Source organism: Schistocerca serialis, unplaced genomic scaffold (assembly GCF_023864345.2).
Source record: "Schistocerca serialis cubense isolate TAMUIC-IGC-003099 unplaced genomic scaffold, iqSchSeri2.2 HiC_scaffold_1393, whole genome shotgun sequence".
In the NCBI taxonomy this organism is placed as follows: Eukaryota; Metazoa; Arthropoda; class Insecta; order Orthoptera; family Acrididae; genus Schistocerca; species Schistocerca serialis.
Genome location: NW_026047617.1, coordinates 20,158,345 through 20,172,627, shown reverse-complemented (window position 1 = coordinate 20,172,627; position 14,283 = coordinate 20,158,345).

Here is a 14,283-nt window from a genome sequence, read left to right as displayed (position 1 = left end):
CTATGTTTTGAACCATTCCTGTGACACTAGTTATTGATTCCGATGCTTCACGTGAGTTTTACTGGATCCCTTGGACCTTCTTATTTACTATGAAACACAGAAATTGCATCGGAATTAAATACAAAAGGCAAAATGCCGACTTAAGTACACGAAGACTGACTCTTCTTACTGTGTATGTTTTGAACCATTCCCGTGACACTTGTCATCGATTCCGATGCTTTACTTCAGGATTACTGTATCCCTTGGACCTTCTTATTGACGATGAAACACAGAAATTGCATCGGAATTAAATACAAAAGGCACAATGCCGACTTAAGTACAAGAAGACTGACTCTTCCTACTTTCTATGCTTCGAACCATTCCTGTGACACTAATTATAGATTCCGATGCTTCACTTCAAGTTTACTGTATCCCTTGGACCTTCGTATTGACGATGAAACACAGAAATTGCATCGGAATGAAATAGAAAAGGCACAATGCCGACTTAAGTACATGATGACCGACTCTTCCTACTGACTATGTTTTGAACCATTCCTGTGACACTAGTTATAGATTCCGATGCTTCACTCCAGGTTTACTGTATCCCTTGGACCTTCTTATTGATGATGAAACACAGAAATTGCATCGGAATTAAATACAAAAGGCACAATGCCGACTTAAGTACATGAAGACCGACTCTTCTTACTGACTATGTTTTGAACCGTTCCTGTGACACTAGTTATAGATTCCGATGCTTCACGTGAGTTTTACTGTATCCCTTGGACCTTCTTATTGACTATGAAACACAGAAATTGCATCGGAATTAAATACAAAAGGCACAATGCCGACTTAAGGACAAGAAGACTGACTCTTCTTGCTGACTATAATTTGGACCATTCGTGTGACACTGGCTATAGATTCCGATGCTTCACTTCTGGTTTACTGTATCCCTCTGACCTTCTTATTGACGATGAAACACAGAAATTGCATAGAATTAAATAGAAAAGGCACAATGCCGACTAAAGTACAAGAAGACTGACTCTTCTTACTGACTATGTTTTGAACAATTCCTGTGACACTAGTTATAGATTACGATGCTGCACCTCAGGTTTACTGTATCCCTTGGGCCTTCGTATTGACGATGAAACACAGAAATTGCATCGGGATTAAATACAAAAGGCAAAATGCCGACTTAAGTACACGAAGACTGACTCTTCTTACTGACTATGTTTTGAACCATTCCTCTGACACTAGTCATAGATTCCGATGCTTCACTTCAGGATTACTGTATCACTTGGACCTTCTTATTGACGATGAAACACAGAAATTGCATCGGAATTAAATACAAAAGGCACAATGCCGACTTAAGGACAAGAAGACTGACTCTTCTTACTGACTTTGTTTTGAACCATTCCTGTGACACTAGTTATAGATTTCGATGCTTCACTTCAGGTTTATTGTATCCCTCTGACGTTCTTATTGACGATAAAACACAGAAATTGCATCGGAATTAAATAGAAAAGGCACAATGTAGACTTAAGTACAAGAAGACTGACTCTTCTTACTGTCTATGTTATGAACCATTCCTGTGACACTAGTTATAGATTCCGATGCTTCACTGCAGGTTCACTGTATCCCTTGGACCTTCTTATTGACGATGAAACACAGAAAATGCATCGGAATTAAATACAAAAGGCACAATACCGACTTAAGTACAAGAAGACTGACTCTTCTTACTGTGTATGTTTTGAACCATTCCTGTGACACTAGTTATGGATTCCGATGCTTAACTTCAGGTTTACTGTATCCCTTTGACCTTCTTATTGACGATGAAACACAGAAATTGCATCGGAATTAAATACAAAAGGCACAATTCCAACTTAAGTACAAGAAGAAGTGACTCTTCCAATTGCCAATGCTTTGAACCATTCCTGTGACACTAGTTATAGATTCCGATGCTTCACTTCAGGTTTACTGTATCCCTCTGACCTTCTTATTGACGATGAAACACAGAAATTGCATCGGAATTAAATACAAAAGGCAAAATGCCGACTTAAGTACAAGAAGACTGACTCTTCTTAATGTCTATGTTTTGAACCTTTCCTGTGACACTAGGTATAGATTCCGATGCTTAACTTCAGGTTTACTGTATCCCTTGGACCTTCTTATTGACGATGAAACACAGAAATTGCATCGGAATTAAACACAAAAGGCACAATGTCGTCTTAAGTACAAAAAGACTGACTCTTCTTACTGACTATGTTTTGAACCATTCCTGTGACACTAGTTATAGATTCCGATGCTCACTTCAGGTTTACTGTATCCTTCTGACCTTCTTATTGACGATGAAACACAGAAATTGCATCGGAATTAAATACAAAAGGCACAATGCCGACTTAAGTACAAGAACACTGACTCATTTTACTGACTATGTTTTGAACCATTCCTGTGACAATAGTTATAGATTCGGATGCTTCACTTCAGGTTTACTGTATCCCTCTGACCATCTTATTGACGATGAAACACAGAAATTGCATCGGAATTAAATAGAAAAGGCACAATGCCGACTTAAGTACAAGACGACTGACTTTTCTTACTGTCAATGTTTTGAACCATTCCTGTGACACTAGTTATAGATTCCGATGCTTCACTTCAGGTTTACTGTATCCCTCTGACCTTCTTATTGACGATGAAACACAGAAATTGCATCGGAATTAAATACAAAAGGCACAATGCCGACTTAAGTACAGGAAGACTGACTCTTCCTACTTTCTATGCTTCGAACCATTCCTGTGACACTAGTTATAGATTCCGATGCTTCACTTCAAGTTTACTGTATCCCTTGGACCTTCGTATTGACGATGAAACACAGAAATTGCATCGGAATGAAATAGAAAAGGCACAATGCCGACTTAAGTACATGATGACCGACTCTTCCTACTGACTATGTTTTGAACCTTTCCTGTGACACTAGTTATAGATTCCGATGCTTCACTCCAGGTTTACTGTATCCCTTGGACCTTCTTATTGATGATGAAACACAGAAATTGCATCGGAATTAAATACAAAAGGCACAATGCCGACTTAAGTACATGAAGACCGACTCTTCTTACTGACTATGTTTTGAACCATTCCTGTGACACTAGTTATAGATTCCGATGCTTCACGTGAGTTTTACTGTATCCCTTGGACCTTCTTATTGACTATGAAACACAGAAATTGCATCGGAATTAAATACAATAGGCACAATGCCGACTTAAGGACAAGAAGACTGACTCTTCTTACTGACTATAATTTGGACCATTCGTGTGACACTGGCTATAGATTCCGATGCTTCACTTCTGGTTTACTGTATCCCTCTGACCTTCTTATTGACGATGAAACTCAGAAATTGCATAGAATTAAATAGAAAAGGCACAATGCCGACTAAAGTACAAGAAGACTGACTCTTCTTACTGACTATGTTTTGAACAATTCCTGTGACACTAGTTATAGATTACGATGCTGCACCTCTGGTTTACTGTATCCCTTGAACCTTCGTATTGACGATGAAACACAGAAATTGCATCGGGATTAAATACAAAAGGCAAAATGCCGACTTAAGTACACGAAGACTGACTCTTCTTACTGACTATGTTTTGAACCATTCCTCTGACACTAGTCATAGATCCCGATGCTTCACTTCAGGATTACTGTATCACTTGGACCTTCTTATTGACGATGAAACACAGAAATTGCATCGGAATTAAATACAAAAGGCACAATGCCGACTTAAGGACAAGAAGACTGACTCTTCTTACTGACTTTGTTTTGAACCATTCCTGTGACACTAGTTATAGATTTCGATGCTTCACTTCAGGTTTATTGTATCCCTCTGACGTTCTTATTGACGATAAAACACAGAAATTGCATCGGAATTAAATGGAAAAGGCACAATGTCGACTTAAGTACAAGAAGACTGACTCTTCTTACTGTCTATGTTATGAACCATTCCTGTGACACTAGTTATAGATTCCGATGCTTCACTGCAGGTTCACTGTATCCCTTGGACCTTCTTATTGACGATGAAACACAGAAAATGCATCGGAATTAAATACAAAAGGCACAATACCGACTTAAGTACAAGAAGACTGTCTCTTCTTACTGTGTATGTTTTGAACCATTCCTGTGACACTAGTTATGGATTCCGATGCTTCACTTCAGGTTTACTGTATCCCTTTGACCTTCTTATTGACGATGAAACACAGAAATTGCATCGGAATTAAATACAAAAGGCACAATTCCAACTTAAGTACAAGAAGAAGTGACTCTTCCAATTGTCAATGCTTTGAACCATTCCTGTGACACTAGTTATAGATTCCGATGCTTCACTTCAGGTTTACTGTATCCCTCTGACCTTCTTATGGACGATGAAACACAGAAATTGCATCGGAATTAAATACAAAAGGCAAAATGCCGACTTAAGTACAAGAAGACTGACTCTTCTTAATGTCTATGTTTTGAACCATTCCTGTGACACTAGGTATAGATTCCGATGCTTAACTTCAGGTTTACTGTATCCCTTGGACCTTCTTATTGACGATGAAACACAGAAATTGCATCGGAATTAAACTCAAAAGGCACAATGTCGTCTTAAGTACAAAAAGACTGACTCTTCTTACTGACTATGTTTTGAACCATTCCTGTGACACTAGTTATAGATTCCGATGCTCACTTCAGGTTTACTGTATCCCTCTGACCTTCTTATTGACGATGAAACACAGAAATTGCATCGGAATTAAATACAAAAGGCACAATGCCGACTTAAGTACAAGAACACTGACTCTTTTTACTGACTATGTTTTGAACCATTCCTGTGACAATAGTTATAGATTCGGATGCTTCACTTCAGGTTTACTGTATCCCTCTGACCATCTTATTGACGATGAAACACAGAAATTGCATCGGAATTAAATAGAAAAGGCACAATGCCGACTTAAGTACAAGACGACTGACTTTTCTTACTGTCAATGTTTTGAACCATTCCTGTGACACTAGTTATAGATTCCGATGCTTCACTTCAGGTTTACTGTATCCCTTGGACCTTCTTGTTGACGATGAAATACAGTAATTGCATCGGAATTAAATACAAAAGGCAGACTGCCGACTTAAGAAGAAGAAGACTGACTCATCTTACTGACTTTGTTTTGAACCATTCCTGTGACACTAGTTATAGATTCCGATGCCTCACTTCAGGTTTACTGTATTACTTGGACCTTCTTATTGACGATGAAACACAGAAAATGCATCGGAATTAAATACAAAAGGCACAATGCCGAGTTAAGTACATGAAGACCGACTCTTCTTACTGACTATGATTTGAACCAATCCTGTGACACTAGTTATAGATTCCGATGCTTCACGTGAGTTTTACTGTATCCCTTGGACCTTCGTATTGACGATGAAACACAGAAATTGCATCGGAATTAAATACAAAAGGCGCAATGCCGACTTAAGGACAAGAAGACTGACTCTTCTTACTGACTATGTTTTGGACCATTCGTGTGAAACTAGCTATAGATTCCGATGCTTCACTTCAGGTTTATTGTATCCCTCTGACCTTCGTATTGACGATGAAACACAGAAATTGCATCGGAATTAAATACAAAAGGCACAATACCGACCAAAGTACAAGAAGAGTGACTCGTCTTACTGTCTATGTTTTGAACCATTCCATTGACACTAGTTATAGATTCCGATGCTTCACTCCAGGTTTACTGTATACGTTGGACCTTCTTATTTACGATGAAACACAGAAATTGCATCGGAGTTAAATAGAAAAGGCACAATGCCGACTTAAGTACAAGAAGACTGACTCTTCTTACTGACTATGTTTTGAACAATTCCTGTTACACTAGATATAGATTCCGATGCTTCATGTCTGGTCTATTGTATCCCTTGGACCTTCTTATTGACGATGAAACACAGAAATTGCATCGGAATTAAATACAAAATGCACAATGGCGACTTAAGTACACGAAGACTGACCCCTCTTACTGTCTATGTTTCAACGCTTTCCTGTGACACTAGTTATAGATTCCGATGCTTCACTCAAAGTTTACTGTATCCCTTGGACCTTCTTATTGACGATGAAACACAGAAATTGCATCGGAATTAAATACAAAAGGCACAATGCCGACTTAAGGACAAGAAAACTAACTCTTCTTACTGACTTTGTTTGAACCATTCCTGTGACACTAGTTATAGATTTCGATGCTTCACTTCAGATTTATTGTATCCCTCTGACCTTCTTATTGCCGATGAAACACAGAAATTGCATCGGAATTAAATAGAAAAGGCACAATGTCGACTTAAGTACAAGAAGACTGACTCTTCTTACTGTCTATGTTTTGAACCATTCCTGTGACACTACTTATAGATTCCGATGCTTCACTCCAGGTTTACTGTATCCCTTGGACCTTCTTATTGACGATGATACACAGAAATTGCATCGGAATTAAATAGAAAAGGCACAATGCCGACTTAAGTACAAGAAGACCGACTCTTCCTACTGCCTATGTTTTGAACCATTCCTGTGACACTAGTTTTGTATTCCGATGCTTCACTTCAGGTTTACTGTATCCCTCTGACCTTCTTATTGACGATGAAACACAGAAATTGCATCGGAATTAAAACCAAAATGCAAAATGGCGACTTAATTACACGAAGACTGACTCTTCTTACTGTCTATGTTTTGAACCATTCCTGTGACACTAGTTATATATTCCGATGCTACACTCCAGGTTTACTATATCCCTTGGACCTTCTTATTGACGATGAAACACAGAAATGGCATCGGAATTAAATACAAAAGGCACAATGTTGACTTATGGACAAGAAGACTGACTCTTCTTACTGACTTTCTTTTGAACCATTCCTGTGACACTAGATATAGATTACGATGCTTCATGTCAGGTCTGCTGTATCCCTTGGACCTTCTTATTGACGATGAAACACAGAAATTGCATTGGAATTAATTACAAAAGGCACAATGCCGACTTAAGTACAAGACGACTGACTTTTCTTACTGTCAATGATTTGAACCATTCCTGTGACACTAGGTATAGATTCCGATGCTTCACTTCAGGTTTACTGTATCCCTTGGACCTTCTTATTGACGATGAAACACAGAAATTGCATCGGAATTAAACACAAAAGACACAATGTCGTCTTAAGTACAAAAAGACTGACTCTTCTTACTGACTATGTTTTGAACCATTCCTGTGACACTAGTTATAGATTCCGATGCTCACTTCAGGTTTACTGTATCCCTCTGACTTTCTTATTGACGATGAAACACAGAAATTGCATCGGAATTAAATACAAAAGGCACAATGCCGACTTAAGTACAAGAGCACTGACTCTTTTTACTGACTATGTTTTGAACCATTCCTGTGACGCTAGTTATAGATTCGGATGCTTCACTTCAGGTTTACTGTAACCTCTCAGACCATCTTATTGACGATGAAACACAGAAATTGCATCGGAATTAAATAGAAAAGGCACAATGCCGACTTAAGTACAAGACGACTGACTTTTCTTACTGTCAATGTTTTGAACCATTCCTGTGACACTAGTTATAGATTCCGATGCTTCACTTCAGGTTTACTGTATCCCTTGGACCTTCTTATTGACGATGAAACACAGAAATTGCATCGGAATTAAATACAGAAGGCACAATGCCGACTTAAGTACAAGAAGACTGACACATCCTACTGTCTATGATTCGAACCATTCCTGTGACACTAGTTATAGATTCCGATGCTTCACTTCAAGTTTACTGTATCCCTTGGACCTTCGTATTGACGATGAAACACAGAAATTGCATAGGAATTAAATAGAAAAGGCACAATGCCGACTTAAGTACATGAAGACCGACTCTTCCTACTGACTATGCTTTGAACCATTCCTGTCACACTAGTTATAGATTCCGATGCTTCACTCCAGGGTTACTGTATCCCTTGGACCTTCTTATTGATGATGAAACACAGAAATTGCATCGGAATTAAATACAAAAGGCACAATGCCGACTTAAGTACATGAAGACCGAATCTTCTTACTGACTATGTTTTGAACCATTCCTGTGACACTAGTTATAGATTCCGATGCTTCACGTGATTTTTACTGTATCCCTTGGACCTTCTTATTGACGATGAAACAAAGAAATTGCATTGGTATTAAATACAAAAGGCAAAATGCCGACTAAAGTACACGAAGACTGACTCTTCTTACTGTCTATGTTTGAACCATTCCCGTGACACTTGTCATAGATTCCGATGCTTTACTTCAGGATTACTGTATCCCTTGGACCTTCTTAATGACGGTGAAACACAGAAATTGAATCGGAATTAAATACAAAAGGCACAATGCCGACTTAAGTACAAGAAGACTGACTCTTCCTACTGTCTATGTTTCGAACCATTCCTGTGACACTAGTTATAGATTCCGATGCTTCACTTCAAGTCTGCTGTATCCCTTGGACCTTCGTATTGACGATGAAACACAGAAATAGCATCGGAATGAAATAGAAAAGGCACAATGCCGTCTTAAGTACATGATGACTGACTCTTCCTACTGACTATGTTTTGAACCATTCCTGTAACACTAGTTATTGATTCCGATGCTTCACTCCAGGTTCACTGTATCCCTTGGTCCTTGTAATTGACGATGAAACACAGAAATTGCATCGGAATTAAATAGAAAAGGCACAATGCCGACTTAAGTACAAGAAGACTGACTCTTCTTACTGACTATGTTTTGAACAATTCCTGTGATACTAGTTATGGATTCCGATGCTTCACCTCAGGTTTACTGTATCCCTTGGACCTTCTTATTGACGAAGAAACACAGAAATTGCATCGGTATTAAATACAAAAGGCAAAATGCCGACTTAAGTACACGAAGACTGACTCTTCTTACTGTCTATGTTTTGAACCATTCCCGTGAAACTTGTCATAGATTCCGATGCTTCACTTCAGGATTACTGTAGCACTTGGACCCTCTTATTGACGATGAAACACAGAAATTGCATCGGAATTAAATACAAAAGGCACAATGCCGACTTAAGGACAAGAAGACTGACTCTTCTTACTGACTTTGTTTTGAGCCATTCCTGTGACACTAGTTATAGATTTCGATGCTTCACTTCAGGTTTATTGTATCCCTCTGACGTTCTTATTGACGATGAAACACAGAAATTGCAGCGGAATTAAATAGAAAAGGCACAATGTCGACTTAAGTACAAGAAGACTGACTCTTCTTTCTGTCTATGTTTTGAACCATTCCTGTGACACTAGTTATAGATTCCGATGCTTCACTCCAGGTTCACTGTATCTCTTGGACCTTCTTATTGACGATGAAACACAGAAATTGCATCGGAATTAAATACAAAATCACAATACCGACATAAGTACAAGAAGACTGACTCTTCTTACTGTCTACGTTTGGAACCATTCCTGTGACACTAGTTATAGATTCCGATGCTTCACTTCAGGTTTACTGTATCCCTTTGACCTTCTTATTGACGATGAAACACAGAAATTGCATCGGAATTAAACACAAAAGGCACAATGTCGTCTTAAGTACAAAAAGACAGACTCTTCTTACTGACTATGTTTTGAACCATTCCTGTGATACTAGTTATAGATTCCGATGCTCACTTCAGGTTTACTGTATCCCTCTGACCTTCTTATTGACGATGAAACACAGAAATCGCATCGGAATCAAATACAAAAGGCACAATGCCGACTTCAGTACAAGAACACTGACTCTTTTTACTGACTATGATTTGAACCATTCCTGTGACACTAGTTATAGATTCGGATGCTTCACTTCAGGTTTACTGTATCCCTCTGACCATCTTATTGACGATGAAACACAGAAATTGCATCGGAATTAAGTAGAAAAGGCGAAATGCCGACTTAAGTACAAGACGACTGACTTTTCTTACTGTCAATGTTTTGAACCATTCCTGTGACACTAGGTATAGATTCCGATGCTTCACTTCAGGTTTACTGTATCCCTTGGACCTTCTTATTGACGACGAAACACAGAAATTGCATCGGAATTAAACACAAAAGGCACAATGTCGTCTTAAGTACAAAAAAACTGACTCTTCTTACTGACTATGTTTTGAACCATTCCTGTGACACTAGTTATAGATTACGATGCTCACTTCAGGTTTACTGTATCCCTCTGACCTTCTTATTGACGATGAAACACAGAAATTGCATCGGAATTAAATACAAAAGGCACAATGCCGACTTAAGTACAAGAAAACTGACTCTTTTTACTGACTATGATTTGAACCATTCCTGTGACACTAGTTATAGATTCGGATGCTTCACTTCAGGTTTACTGTATCTCTCTGACCATCTTATTGACGATGAAACACAGAAATTGCATCGGAATTAAATAGAAAAGGCGAAATGCCGACTTAAGTACAAGACGACTGACTTTTCTTACTGTCAATGTTTTGAACCATTCCTGTGACACTAGTTATAGATTCCGATGCTTCACTTCAGGTCTACTGTATCCCTTGGACATTCTTATTGATGATGAAACACAGAAATTGCATCGTAATTAAATACAAAATGCACAATGCCGACTTAAGTACAAGAAGACAGACTCTTCCTACTGTCTATGTTTTGAACCATTCCTGTGACACTAGTTATAGATTCCGATGCTTCACTTCAGGTTTACTGTATCCCTTGGACCTTCGTATTGTCGATGAAACACAGAAATTGCATCGGAATTAAATAGAAAAGACACAATGCCGCCTTAAGTACATGAAGACCGACTCTTCCTACTGACTATGTTTTGAACCATTCCTGTGACACTAGTTATAGATTCCGATGCTTCACTCCAGGTTTACTGTATCCCTTGGACCTTCTTATTGAAGATGAAACACAGAAATTGCATCGGAATTAAATACAAATGGCAGAATGCCGACTTAAGTACACGAAGACCGTCTCTTCTTACTGACTATGTTTTGAACCATTCCTGTGACACTAGTTATAGATTCCGATGCTTCACGTGAGTTTTACTGTATCCCTTGGATCTTCTTATTGACGATGAAACACAGAAATTGCATCGGAATTAAATACAAAATGCACAATGCCGACTTAAGGACAAGAAGACTGACTCTTCTTACTGACTATAATTTGGACCATTCGTGTGACACTACCTATAGATTCCGATGCTTCACTTCAGGTTTACTGTATCCCTCTGACCTTCTTATTGACGATGAAACTCAGAAATTGCATCGGAATTAAATACAAAAGGCACAATGCCGACTTAAGTACAAGAAGACTGACTCTTCTTACTGTCTATGTTTTGAACCATTCCATTGACACTAGTTATAGATTCCGATGCTTCACTCCCAATTAACTGTATCCCTTGGACCTTGTTATTGACGATGAAACACAGAAATTGCATCGGAATTAAATAGAAAAGGCACAATGCCGACTTAAGTACAAGAAGTCTGACTCTTCTTACTGACTATGTTTTGAACAATTCCTGTGACACTAGTTATAGATTCCGATGCTTCACCTCAGGTTTACTGTATCCCTTGGACCTTCGTATTGACGATGAAACACTGAAATTGCATCGGAATTAAATACAAAAGGCACAATACCGACTTAAGTACAAGAAGACTGACTCTTCTTACTGTCTATGTTTTGAACCATTCCTGTGACACTAGTTATGGATTCCGATGCTTCACTTCAGGTTTACTGTATCCCTTTGACCTTCTTATTGACGATGAAACACAGAAATTGCATCGGAATTAGATACAAAAGGCACAATTCCAACTTAAGTACAAGAAGAAGTGACTCTTCCAATTGTCAATGTTTTGAACCATTCCTGTGACACTAGTTATGGATTCCGATGCTTCACTTCAGGTTTACTGTATCCCTTTGACCTTCTTATTGACGATGAAACACAGAAATTGCATCGGAATTAAATACAAAAGGCACAATGCCGACTTAAGTACAAGAAGACTGACTCTTCTTAATGTCTATGTTTTGAACCATTCCTGTGACACTAGGTATAGATTCCGATGCTTCACTTCAGGTTTACTGTATCCCTCTGACCTTCTTATTGACGATGAAACGCAGAAATGGCATCGGAATTAAATACAAAAGGCACAATGCCGACTTAAGGGCAAGAAGACTGACTCTTGTTACTGTCTATGTTTTGAACCATTCCTGTGACACTAGTTATAGATTCCGATGCTACACTCCAGGTTTACTGTATCCCTTGGACCTTCTTATTGATGATGAAACACAGAAATTGCAACGGAATAAAGTACAAAAGGCACAATGCCGACTTAAGGACATGAAGACTGACTCTTCTTACTGACTTTGTTTTGAACCATTCCTGTGACACTAGTTATAGATTCCGATGCTTCACTTCAGGTTTACTGTATCCCTTGGACCTTCTTATTGACGACGAAACACAGAAATTGCATCGGAATTAAACACAAAAGGCACAATGTCGTCTTAAGTACAAAAAGACTGACTCTTCTTACTGACTATGTTTTGAACCATTCCTGTGACACTAGTTATAGATTACGATGCTCACTTCAGGTTTACTGTATCCCTCTGACCTTCTTATTGACGATGAAACACAGAAATTGCATCGGAATTAAATACAAAAGGCACAATGCGGACTTAAGTACAAGAACACTGACTCTTTTTACTGACTATGATTTGAACCATTCCTGTGACACTAGTTATAGATTCGGATGCTTCACTTCAGGTTTACTGTATCCCTCTGACCATCTTATTGACGATGAAACACAGATATTGCATCGGAATTAAATAGAAAAGGCACAATGCCGACTTAAGTACAAGACGACTGACTTTTCTTACTGTCAATGTTTTGAACCATTCCTGTGACACTAGTTATAGATTCCGATGCTTCACTTCAGGTCTACTGTATCCCTTGTACCTTCTTATTGACGATGAAACACAGAAATTGCATCGTAATTAAATACAAAAGGCACAATGCCGACTTAAGTACAAGAAGACTGACAGTTCCTACTGTCTATGTTTTGAACCATTCCTGTGACACTAGTTATAGATTCCGATGCTTCACTTCAGGTTTACTGTATCCCTTGGACCTTTGAATTGACGATGAAACACAGAAATTGCATCGGAATTAAATAGAAAAGGCACAATGCCGACTTAAGTACATGAAGACCGACTCTTCCTACTGACTATGTTTTGAACCATTCCTGTGACACTAGTTATAGATTCCGACGCTTCACTCCAGGTTTACTGTATCCCTTGGACCTTCTTATTGAAGATGAAACACAGAAATTGCATCGGAATTAAATACAAATGGCACAATGCCGACTTAAGTACATGATGACCGTCTCTTCTTACTGACTATGTTTTGAACCATTCCTGTGACACTAGTTATAGATTCCGATGCTTCACGTGAGTTTTACTGTATCCCTCTGACCTTCTTATTGACAATGAAACTCAGAAATTGCATCGGAATTAAATACAAAAGGCACAATGCCGACTTAAGTACAAGAAGACTGACTCTCCTTACTGTCTATGTTTTGAACCATTCCATTGACACTAGTTATAGATTCCGATGCTTCACTCCCAATTTACTGTATCCCTTGGACCTTGTTATTGACGATGAAACACAGATATTGCATCGGAATTAAATAGAAAAGGCACAATGCCGACTTAAGGACAAGAAGACTGACTCTTCTTACTGACTTTGTTTTGAACCATTCCTGTGACACTAGTTATAGATTTCGATGCTTCACTTCAGGTTTATTGTATCCCTCTGACGTTCTTTTTGACGATGAAACACAGAAATTGCATCGGAATTAAATAGAAAAGGCACAATGTCGACTTAAGTACAAGAAGACTGACTCATCTTACTGTCTATGTTTTGAACCATTCCTGTGACACTAGTTATAGATTCCGATGCTTCACTCCAGGTTCACTGTATCCCTTGGACCTTCTTATTGACGATGAAACGCAGAAATTGCATCGGAATTAAATACAAAAGGCACAATACCGACTTAAGTACAAGAAGACTGACTCTTCTTACTGTCTATGTTTTGACTATTCCTGTGACACTAGTTATGGATTCCGATGCTTCACTACAGGTTTACTGTATCACTTTGACCTTCGTATTGACGATGAAACACAGAAATTGCAACGGAATTAAATACAAAAGGCACAATTCCAACTTAAGTACAAGAAGAAGTGACTCTTCCAATTGTCAATGTTTTGAACC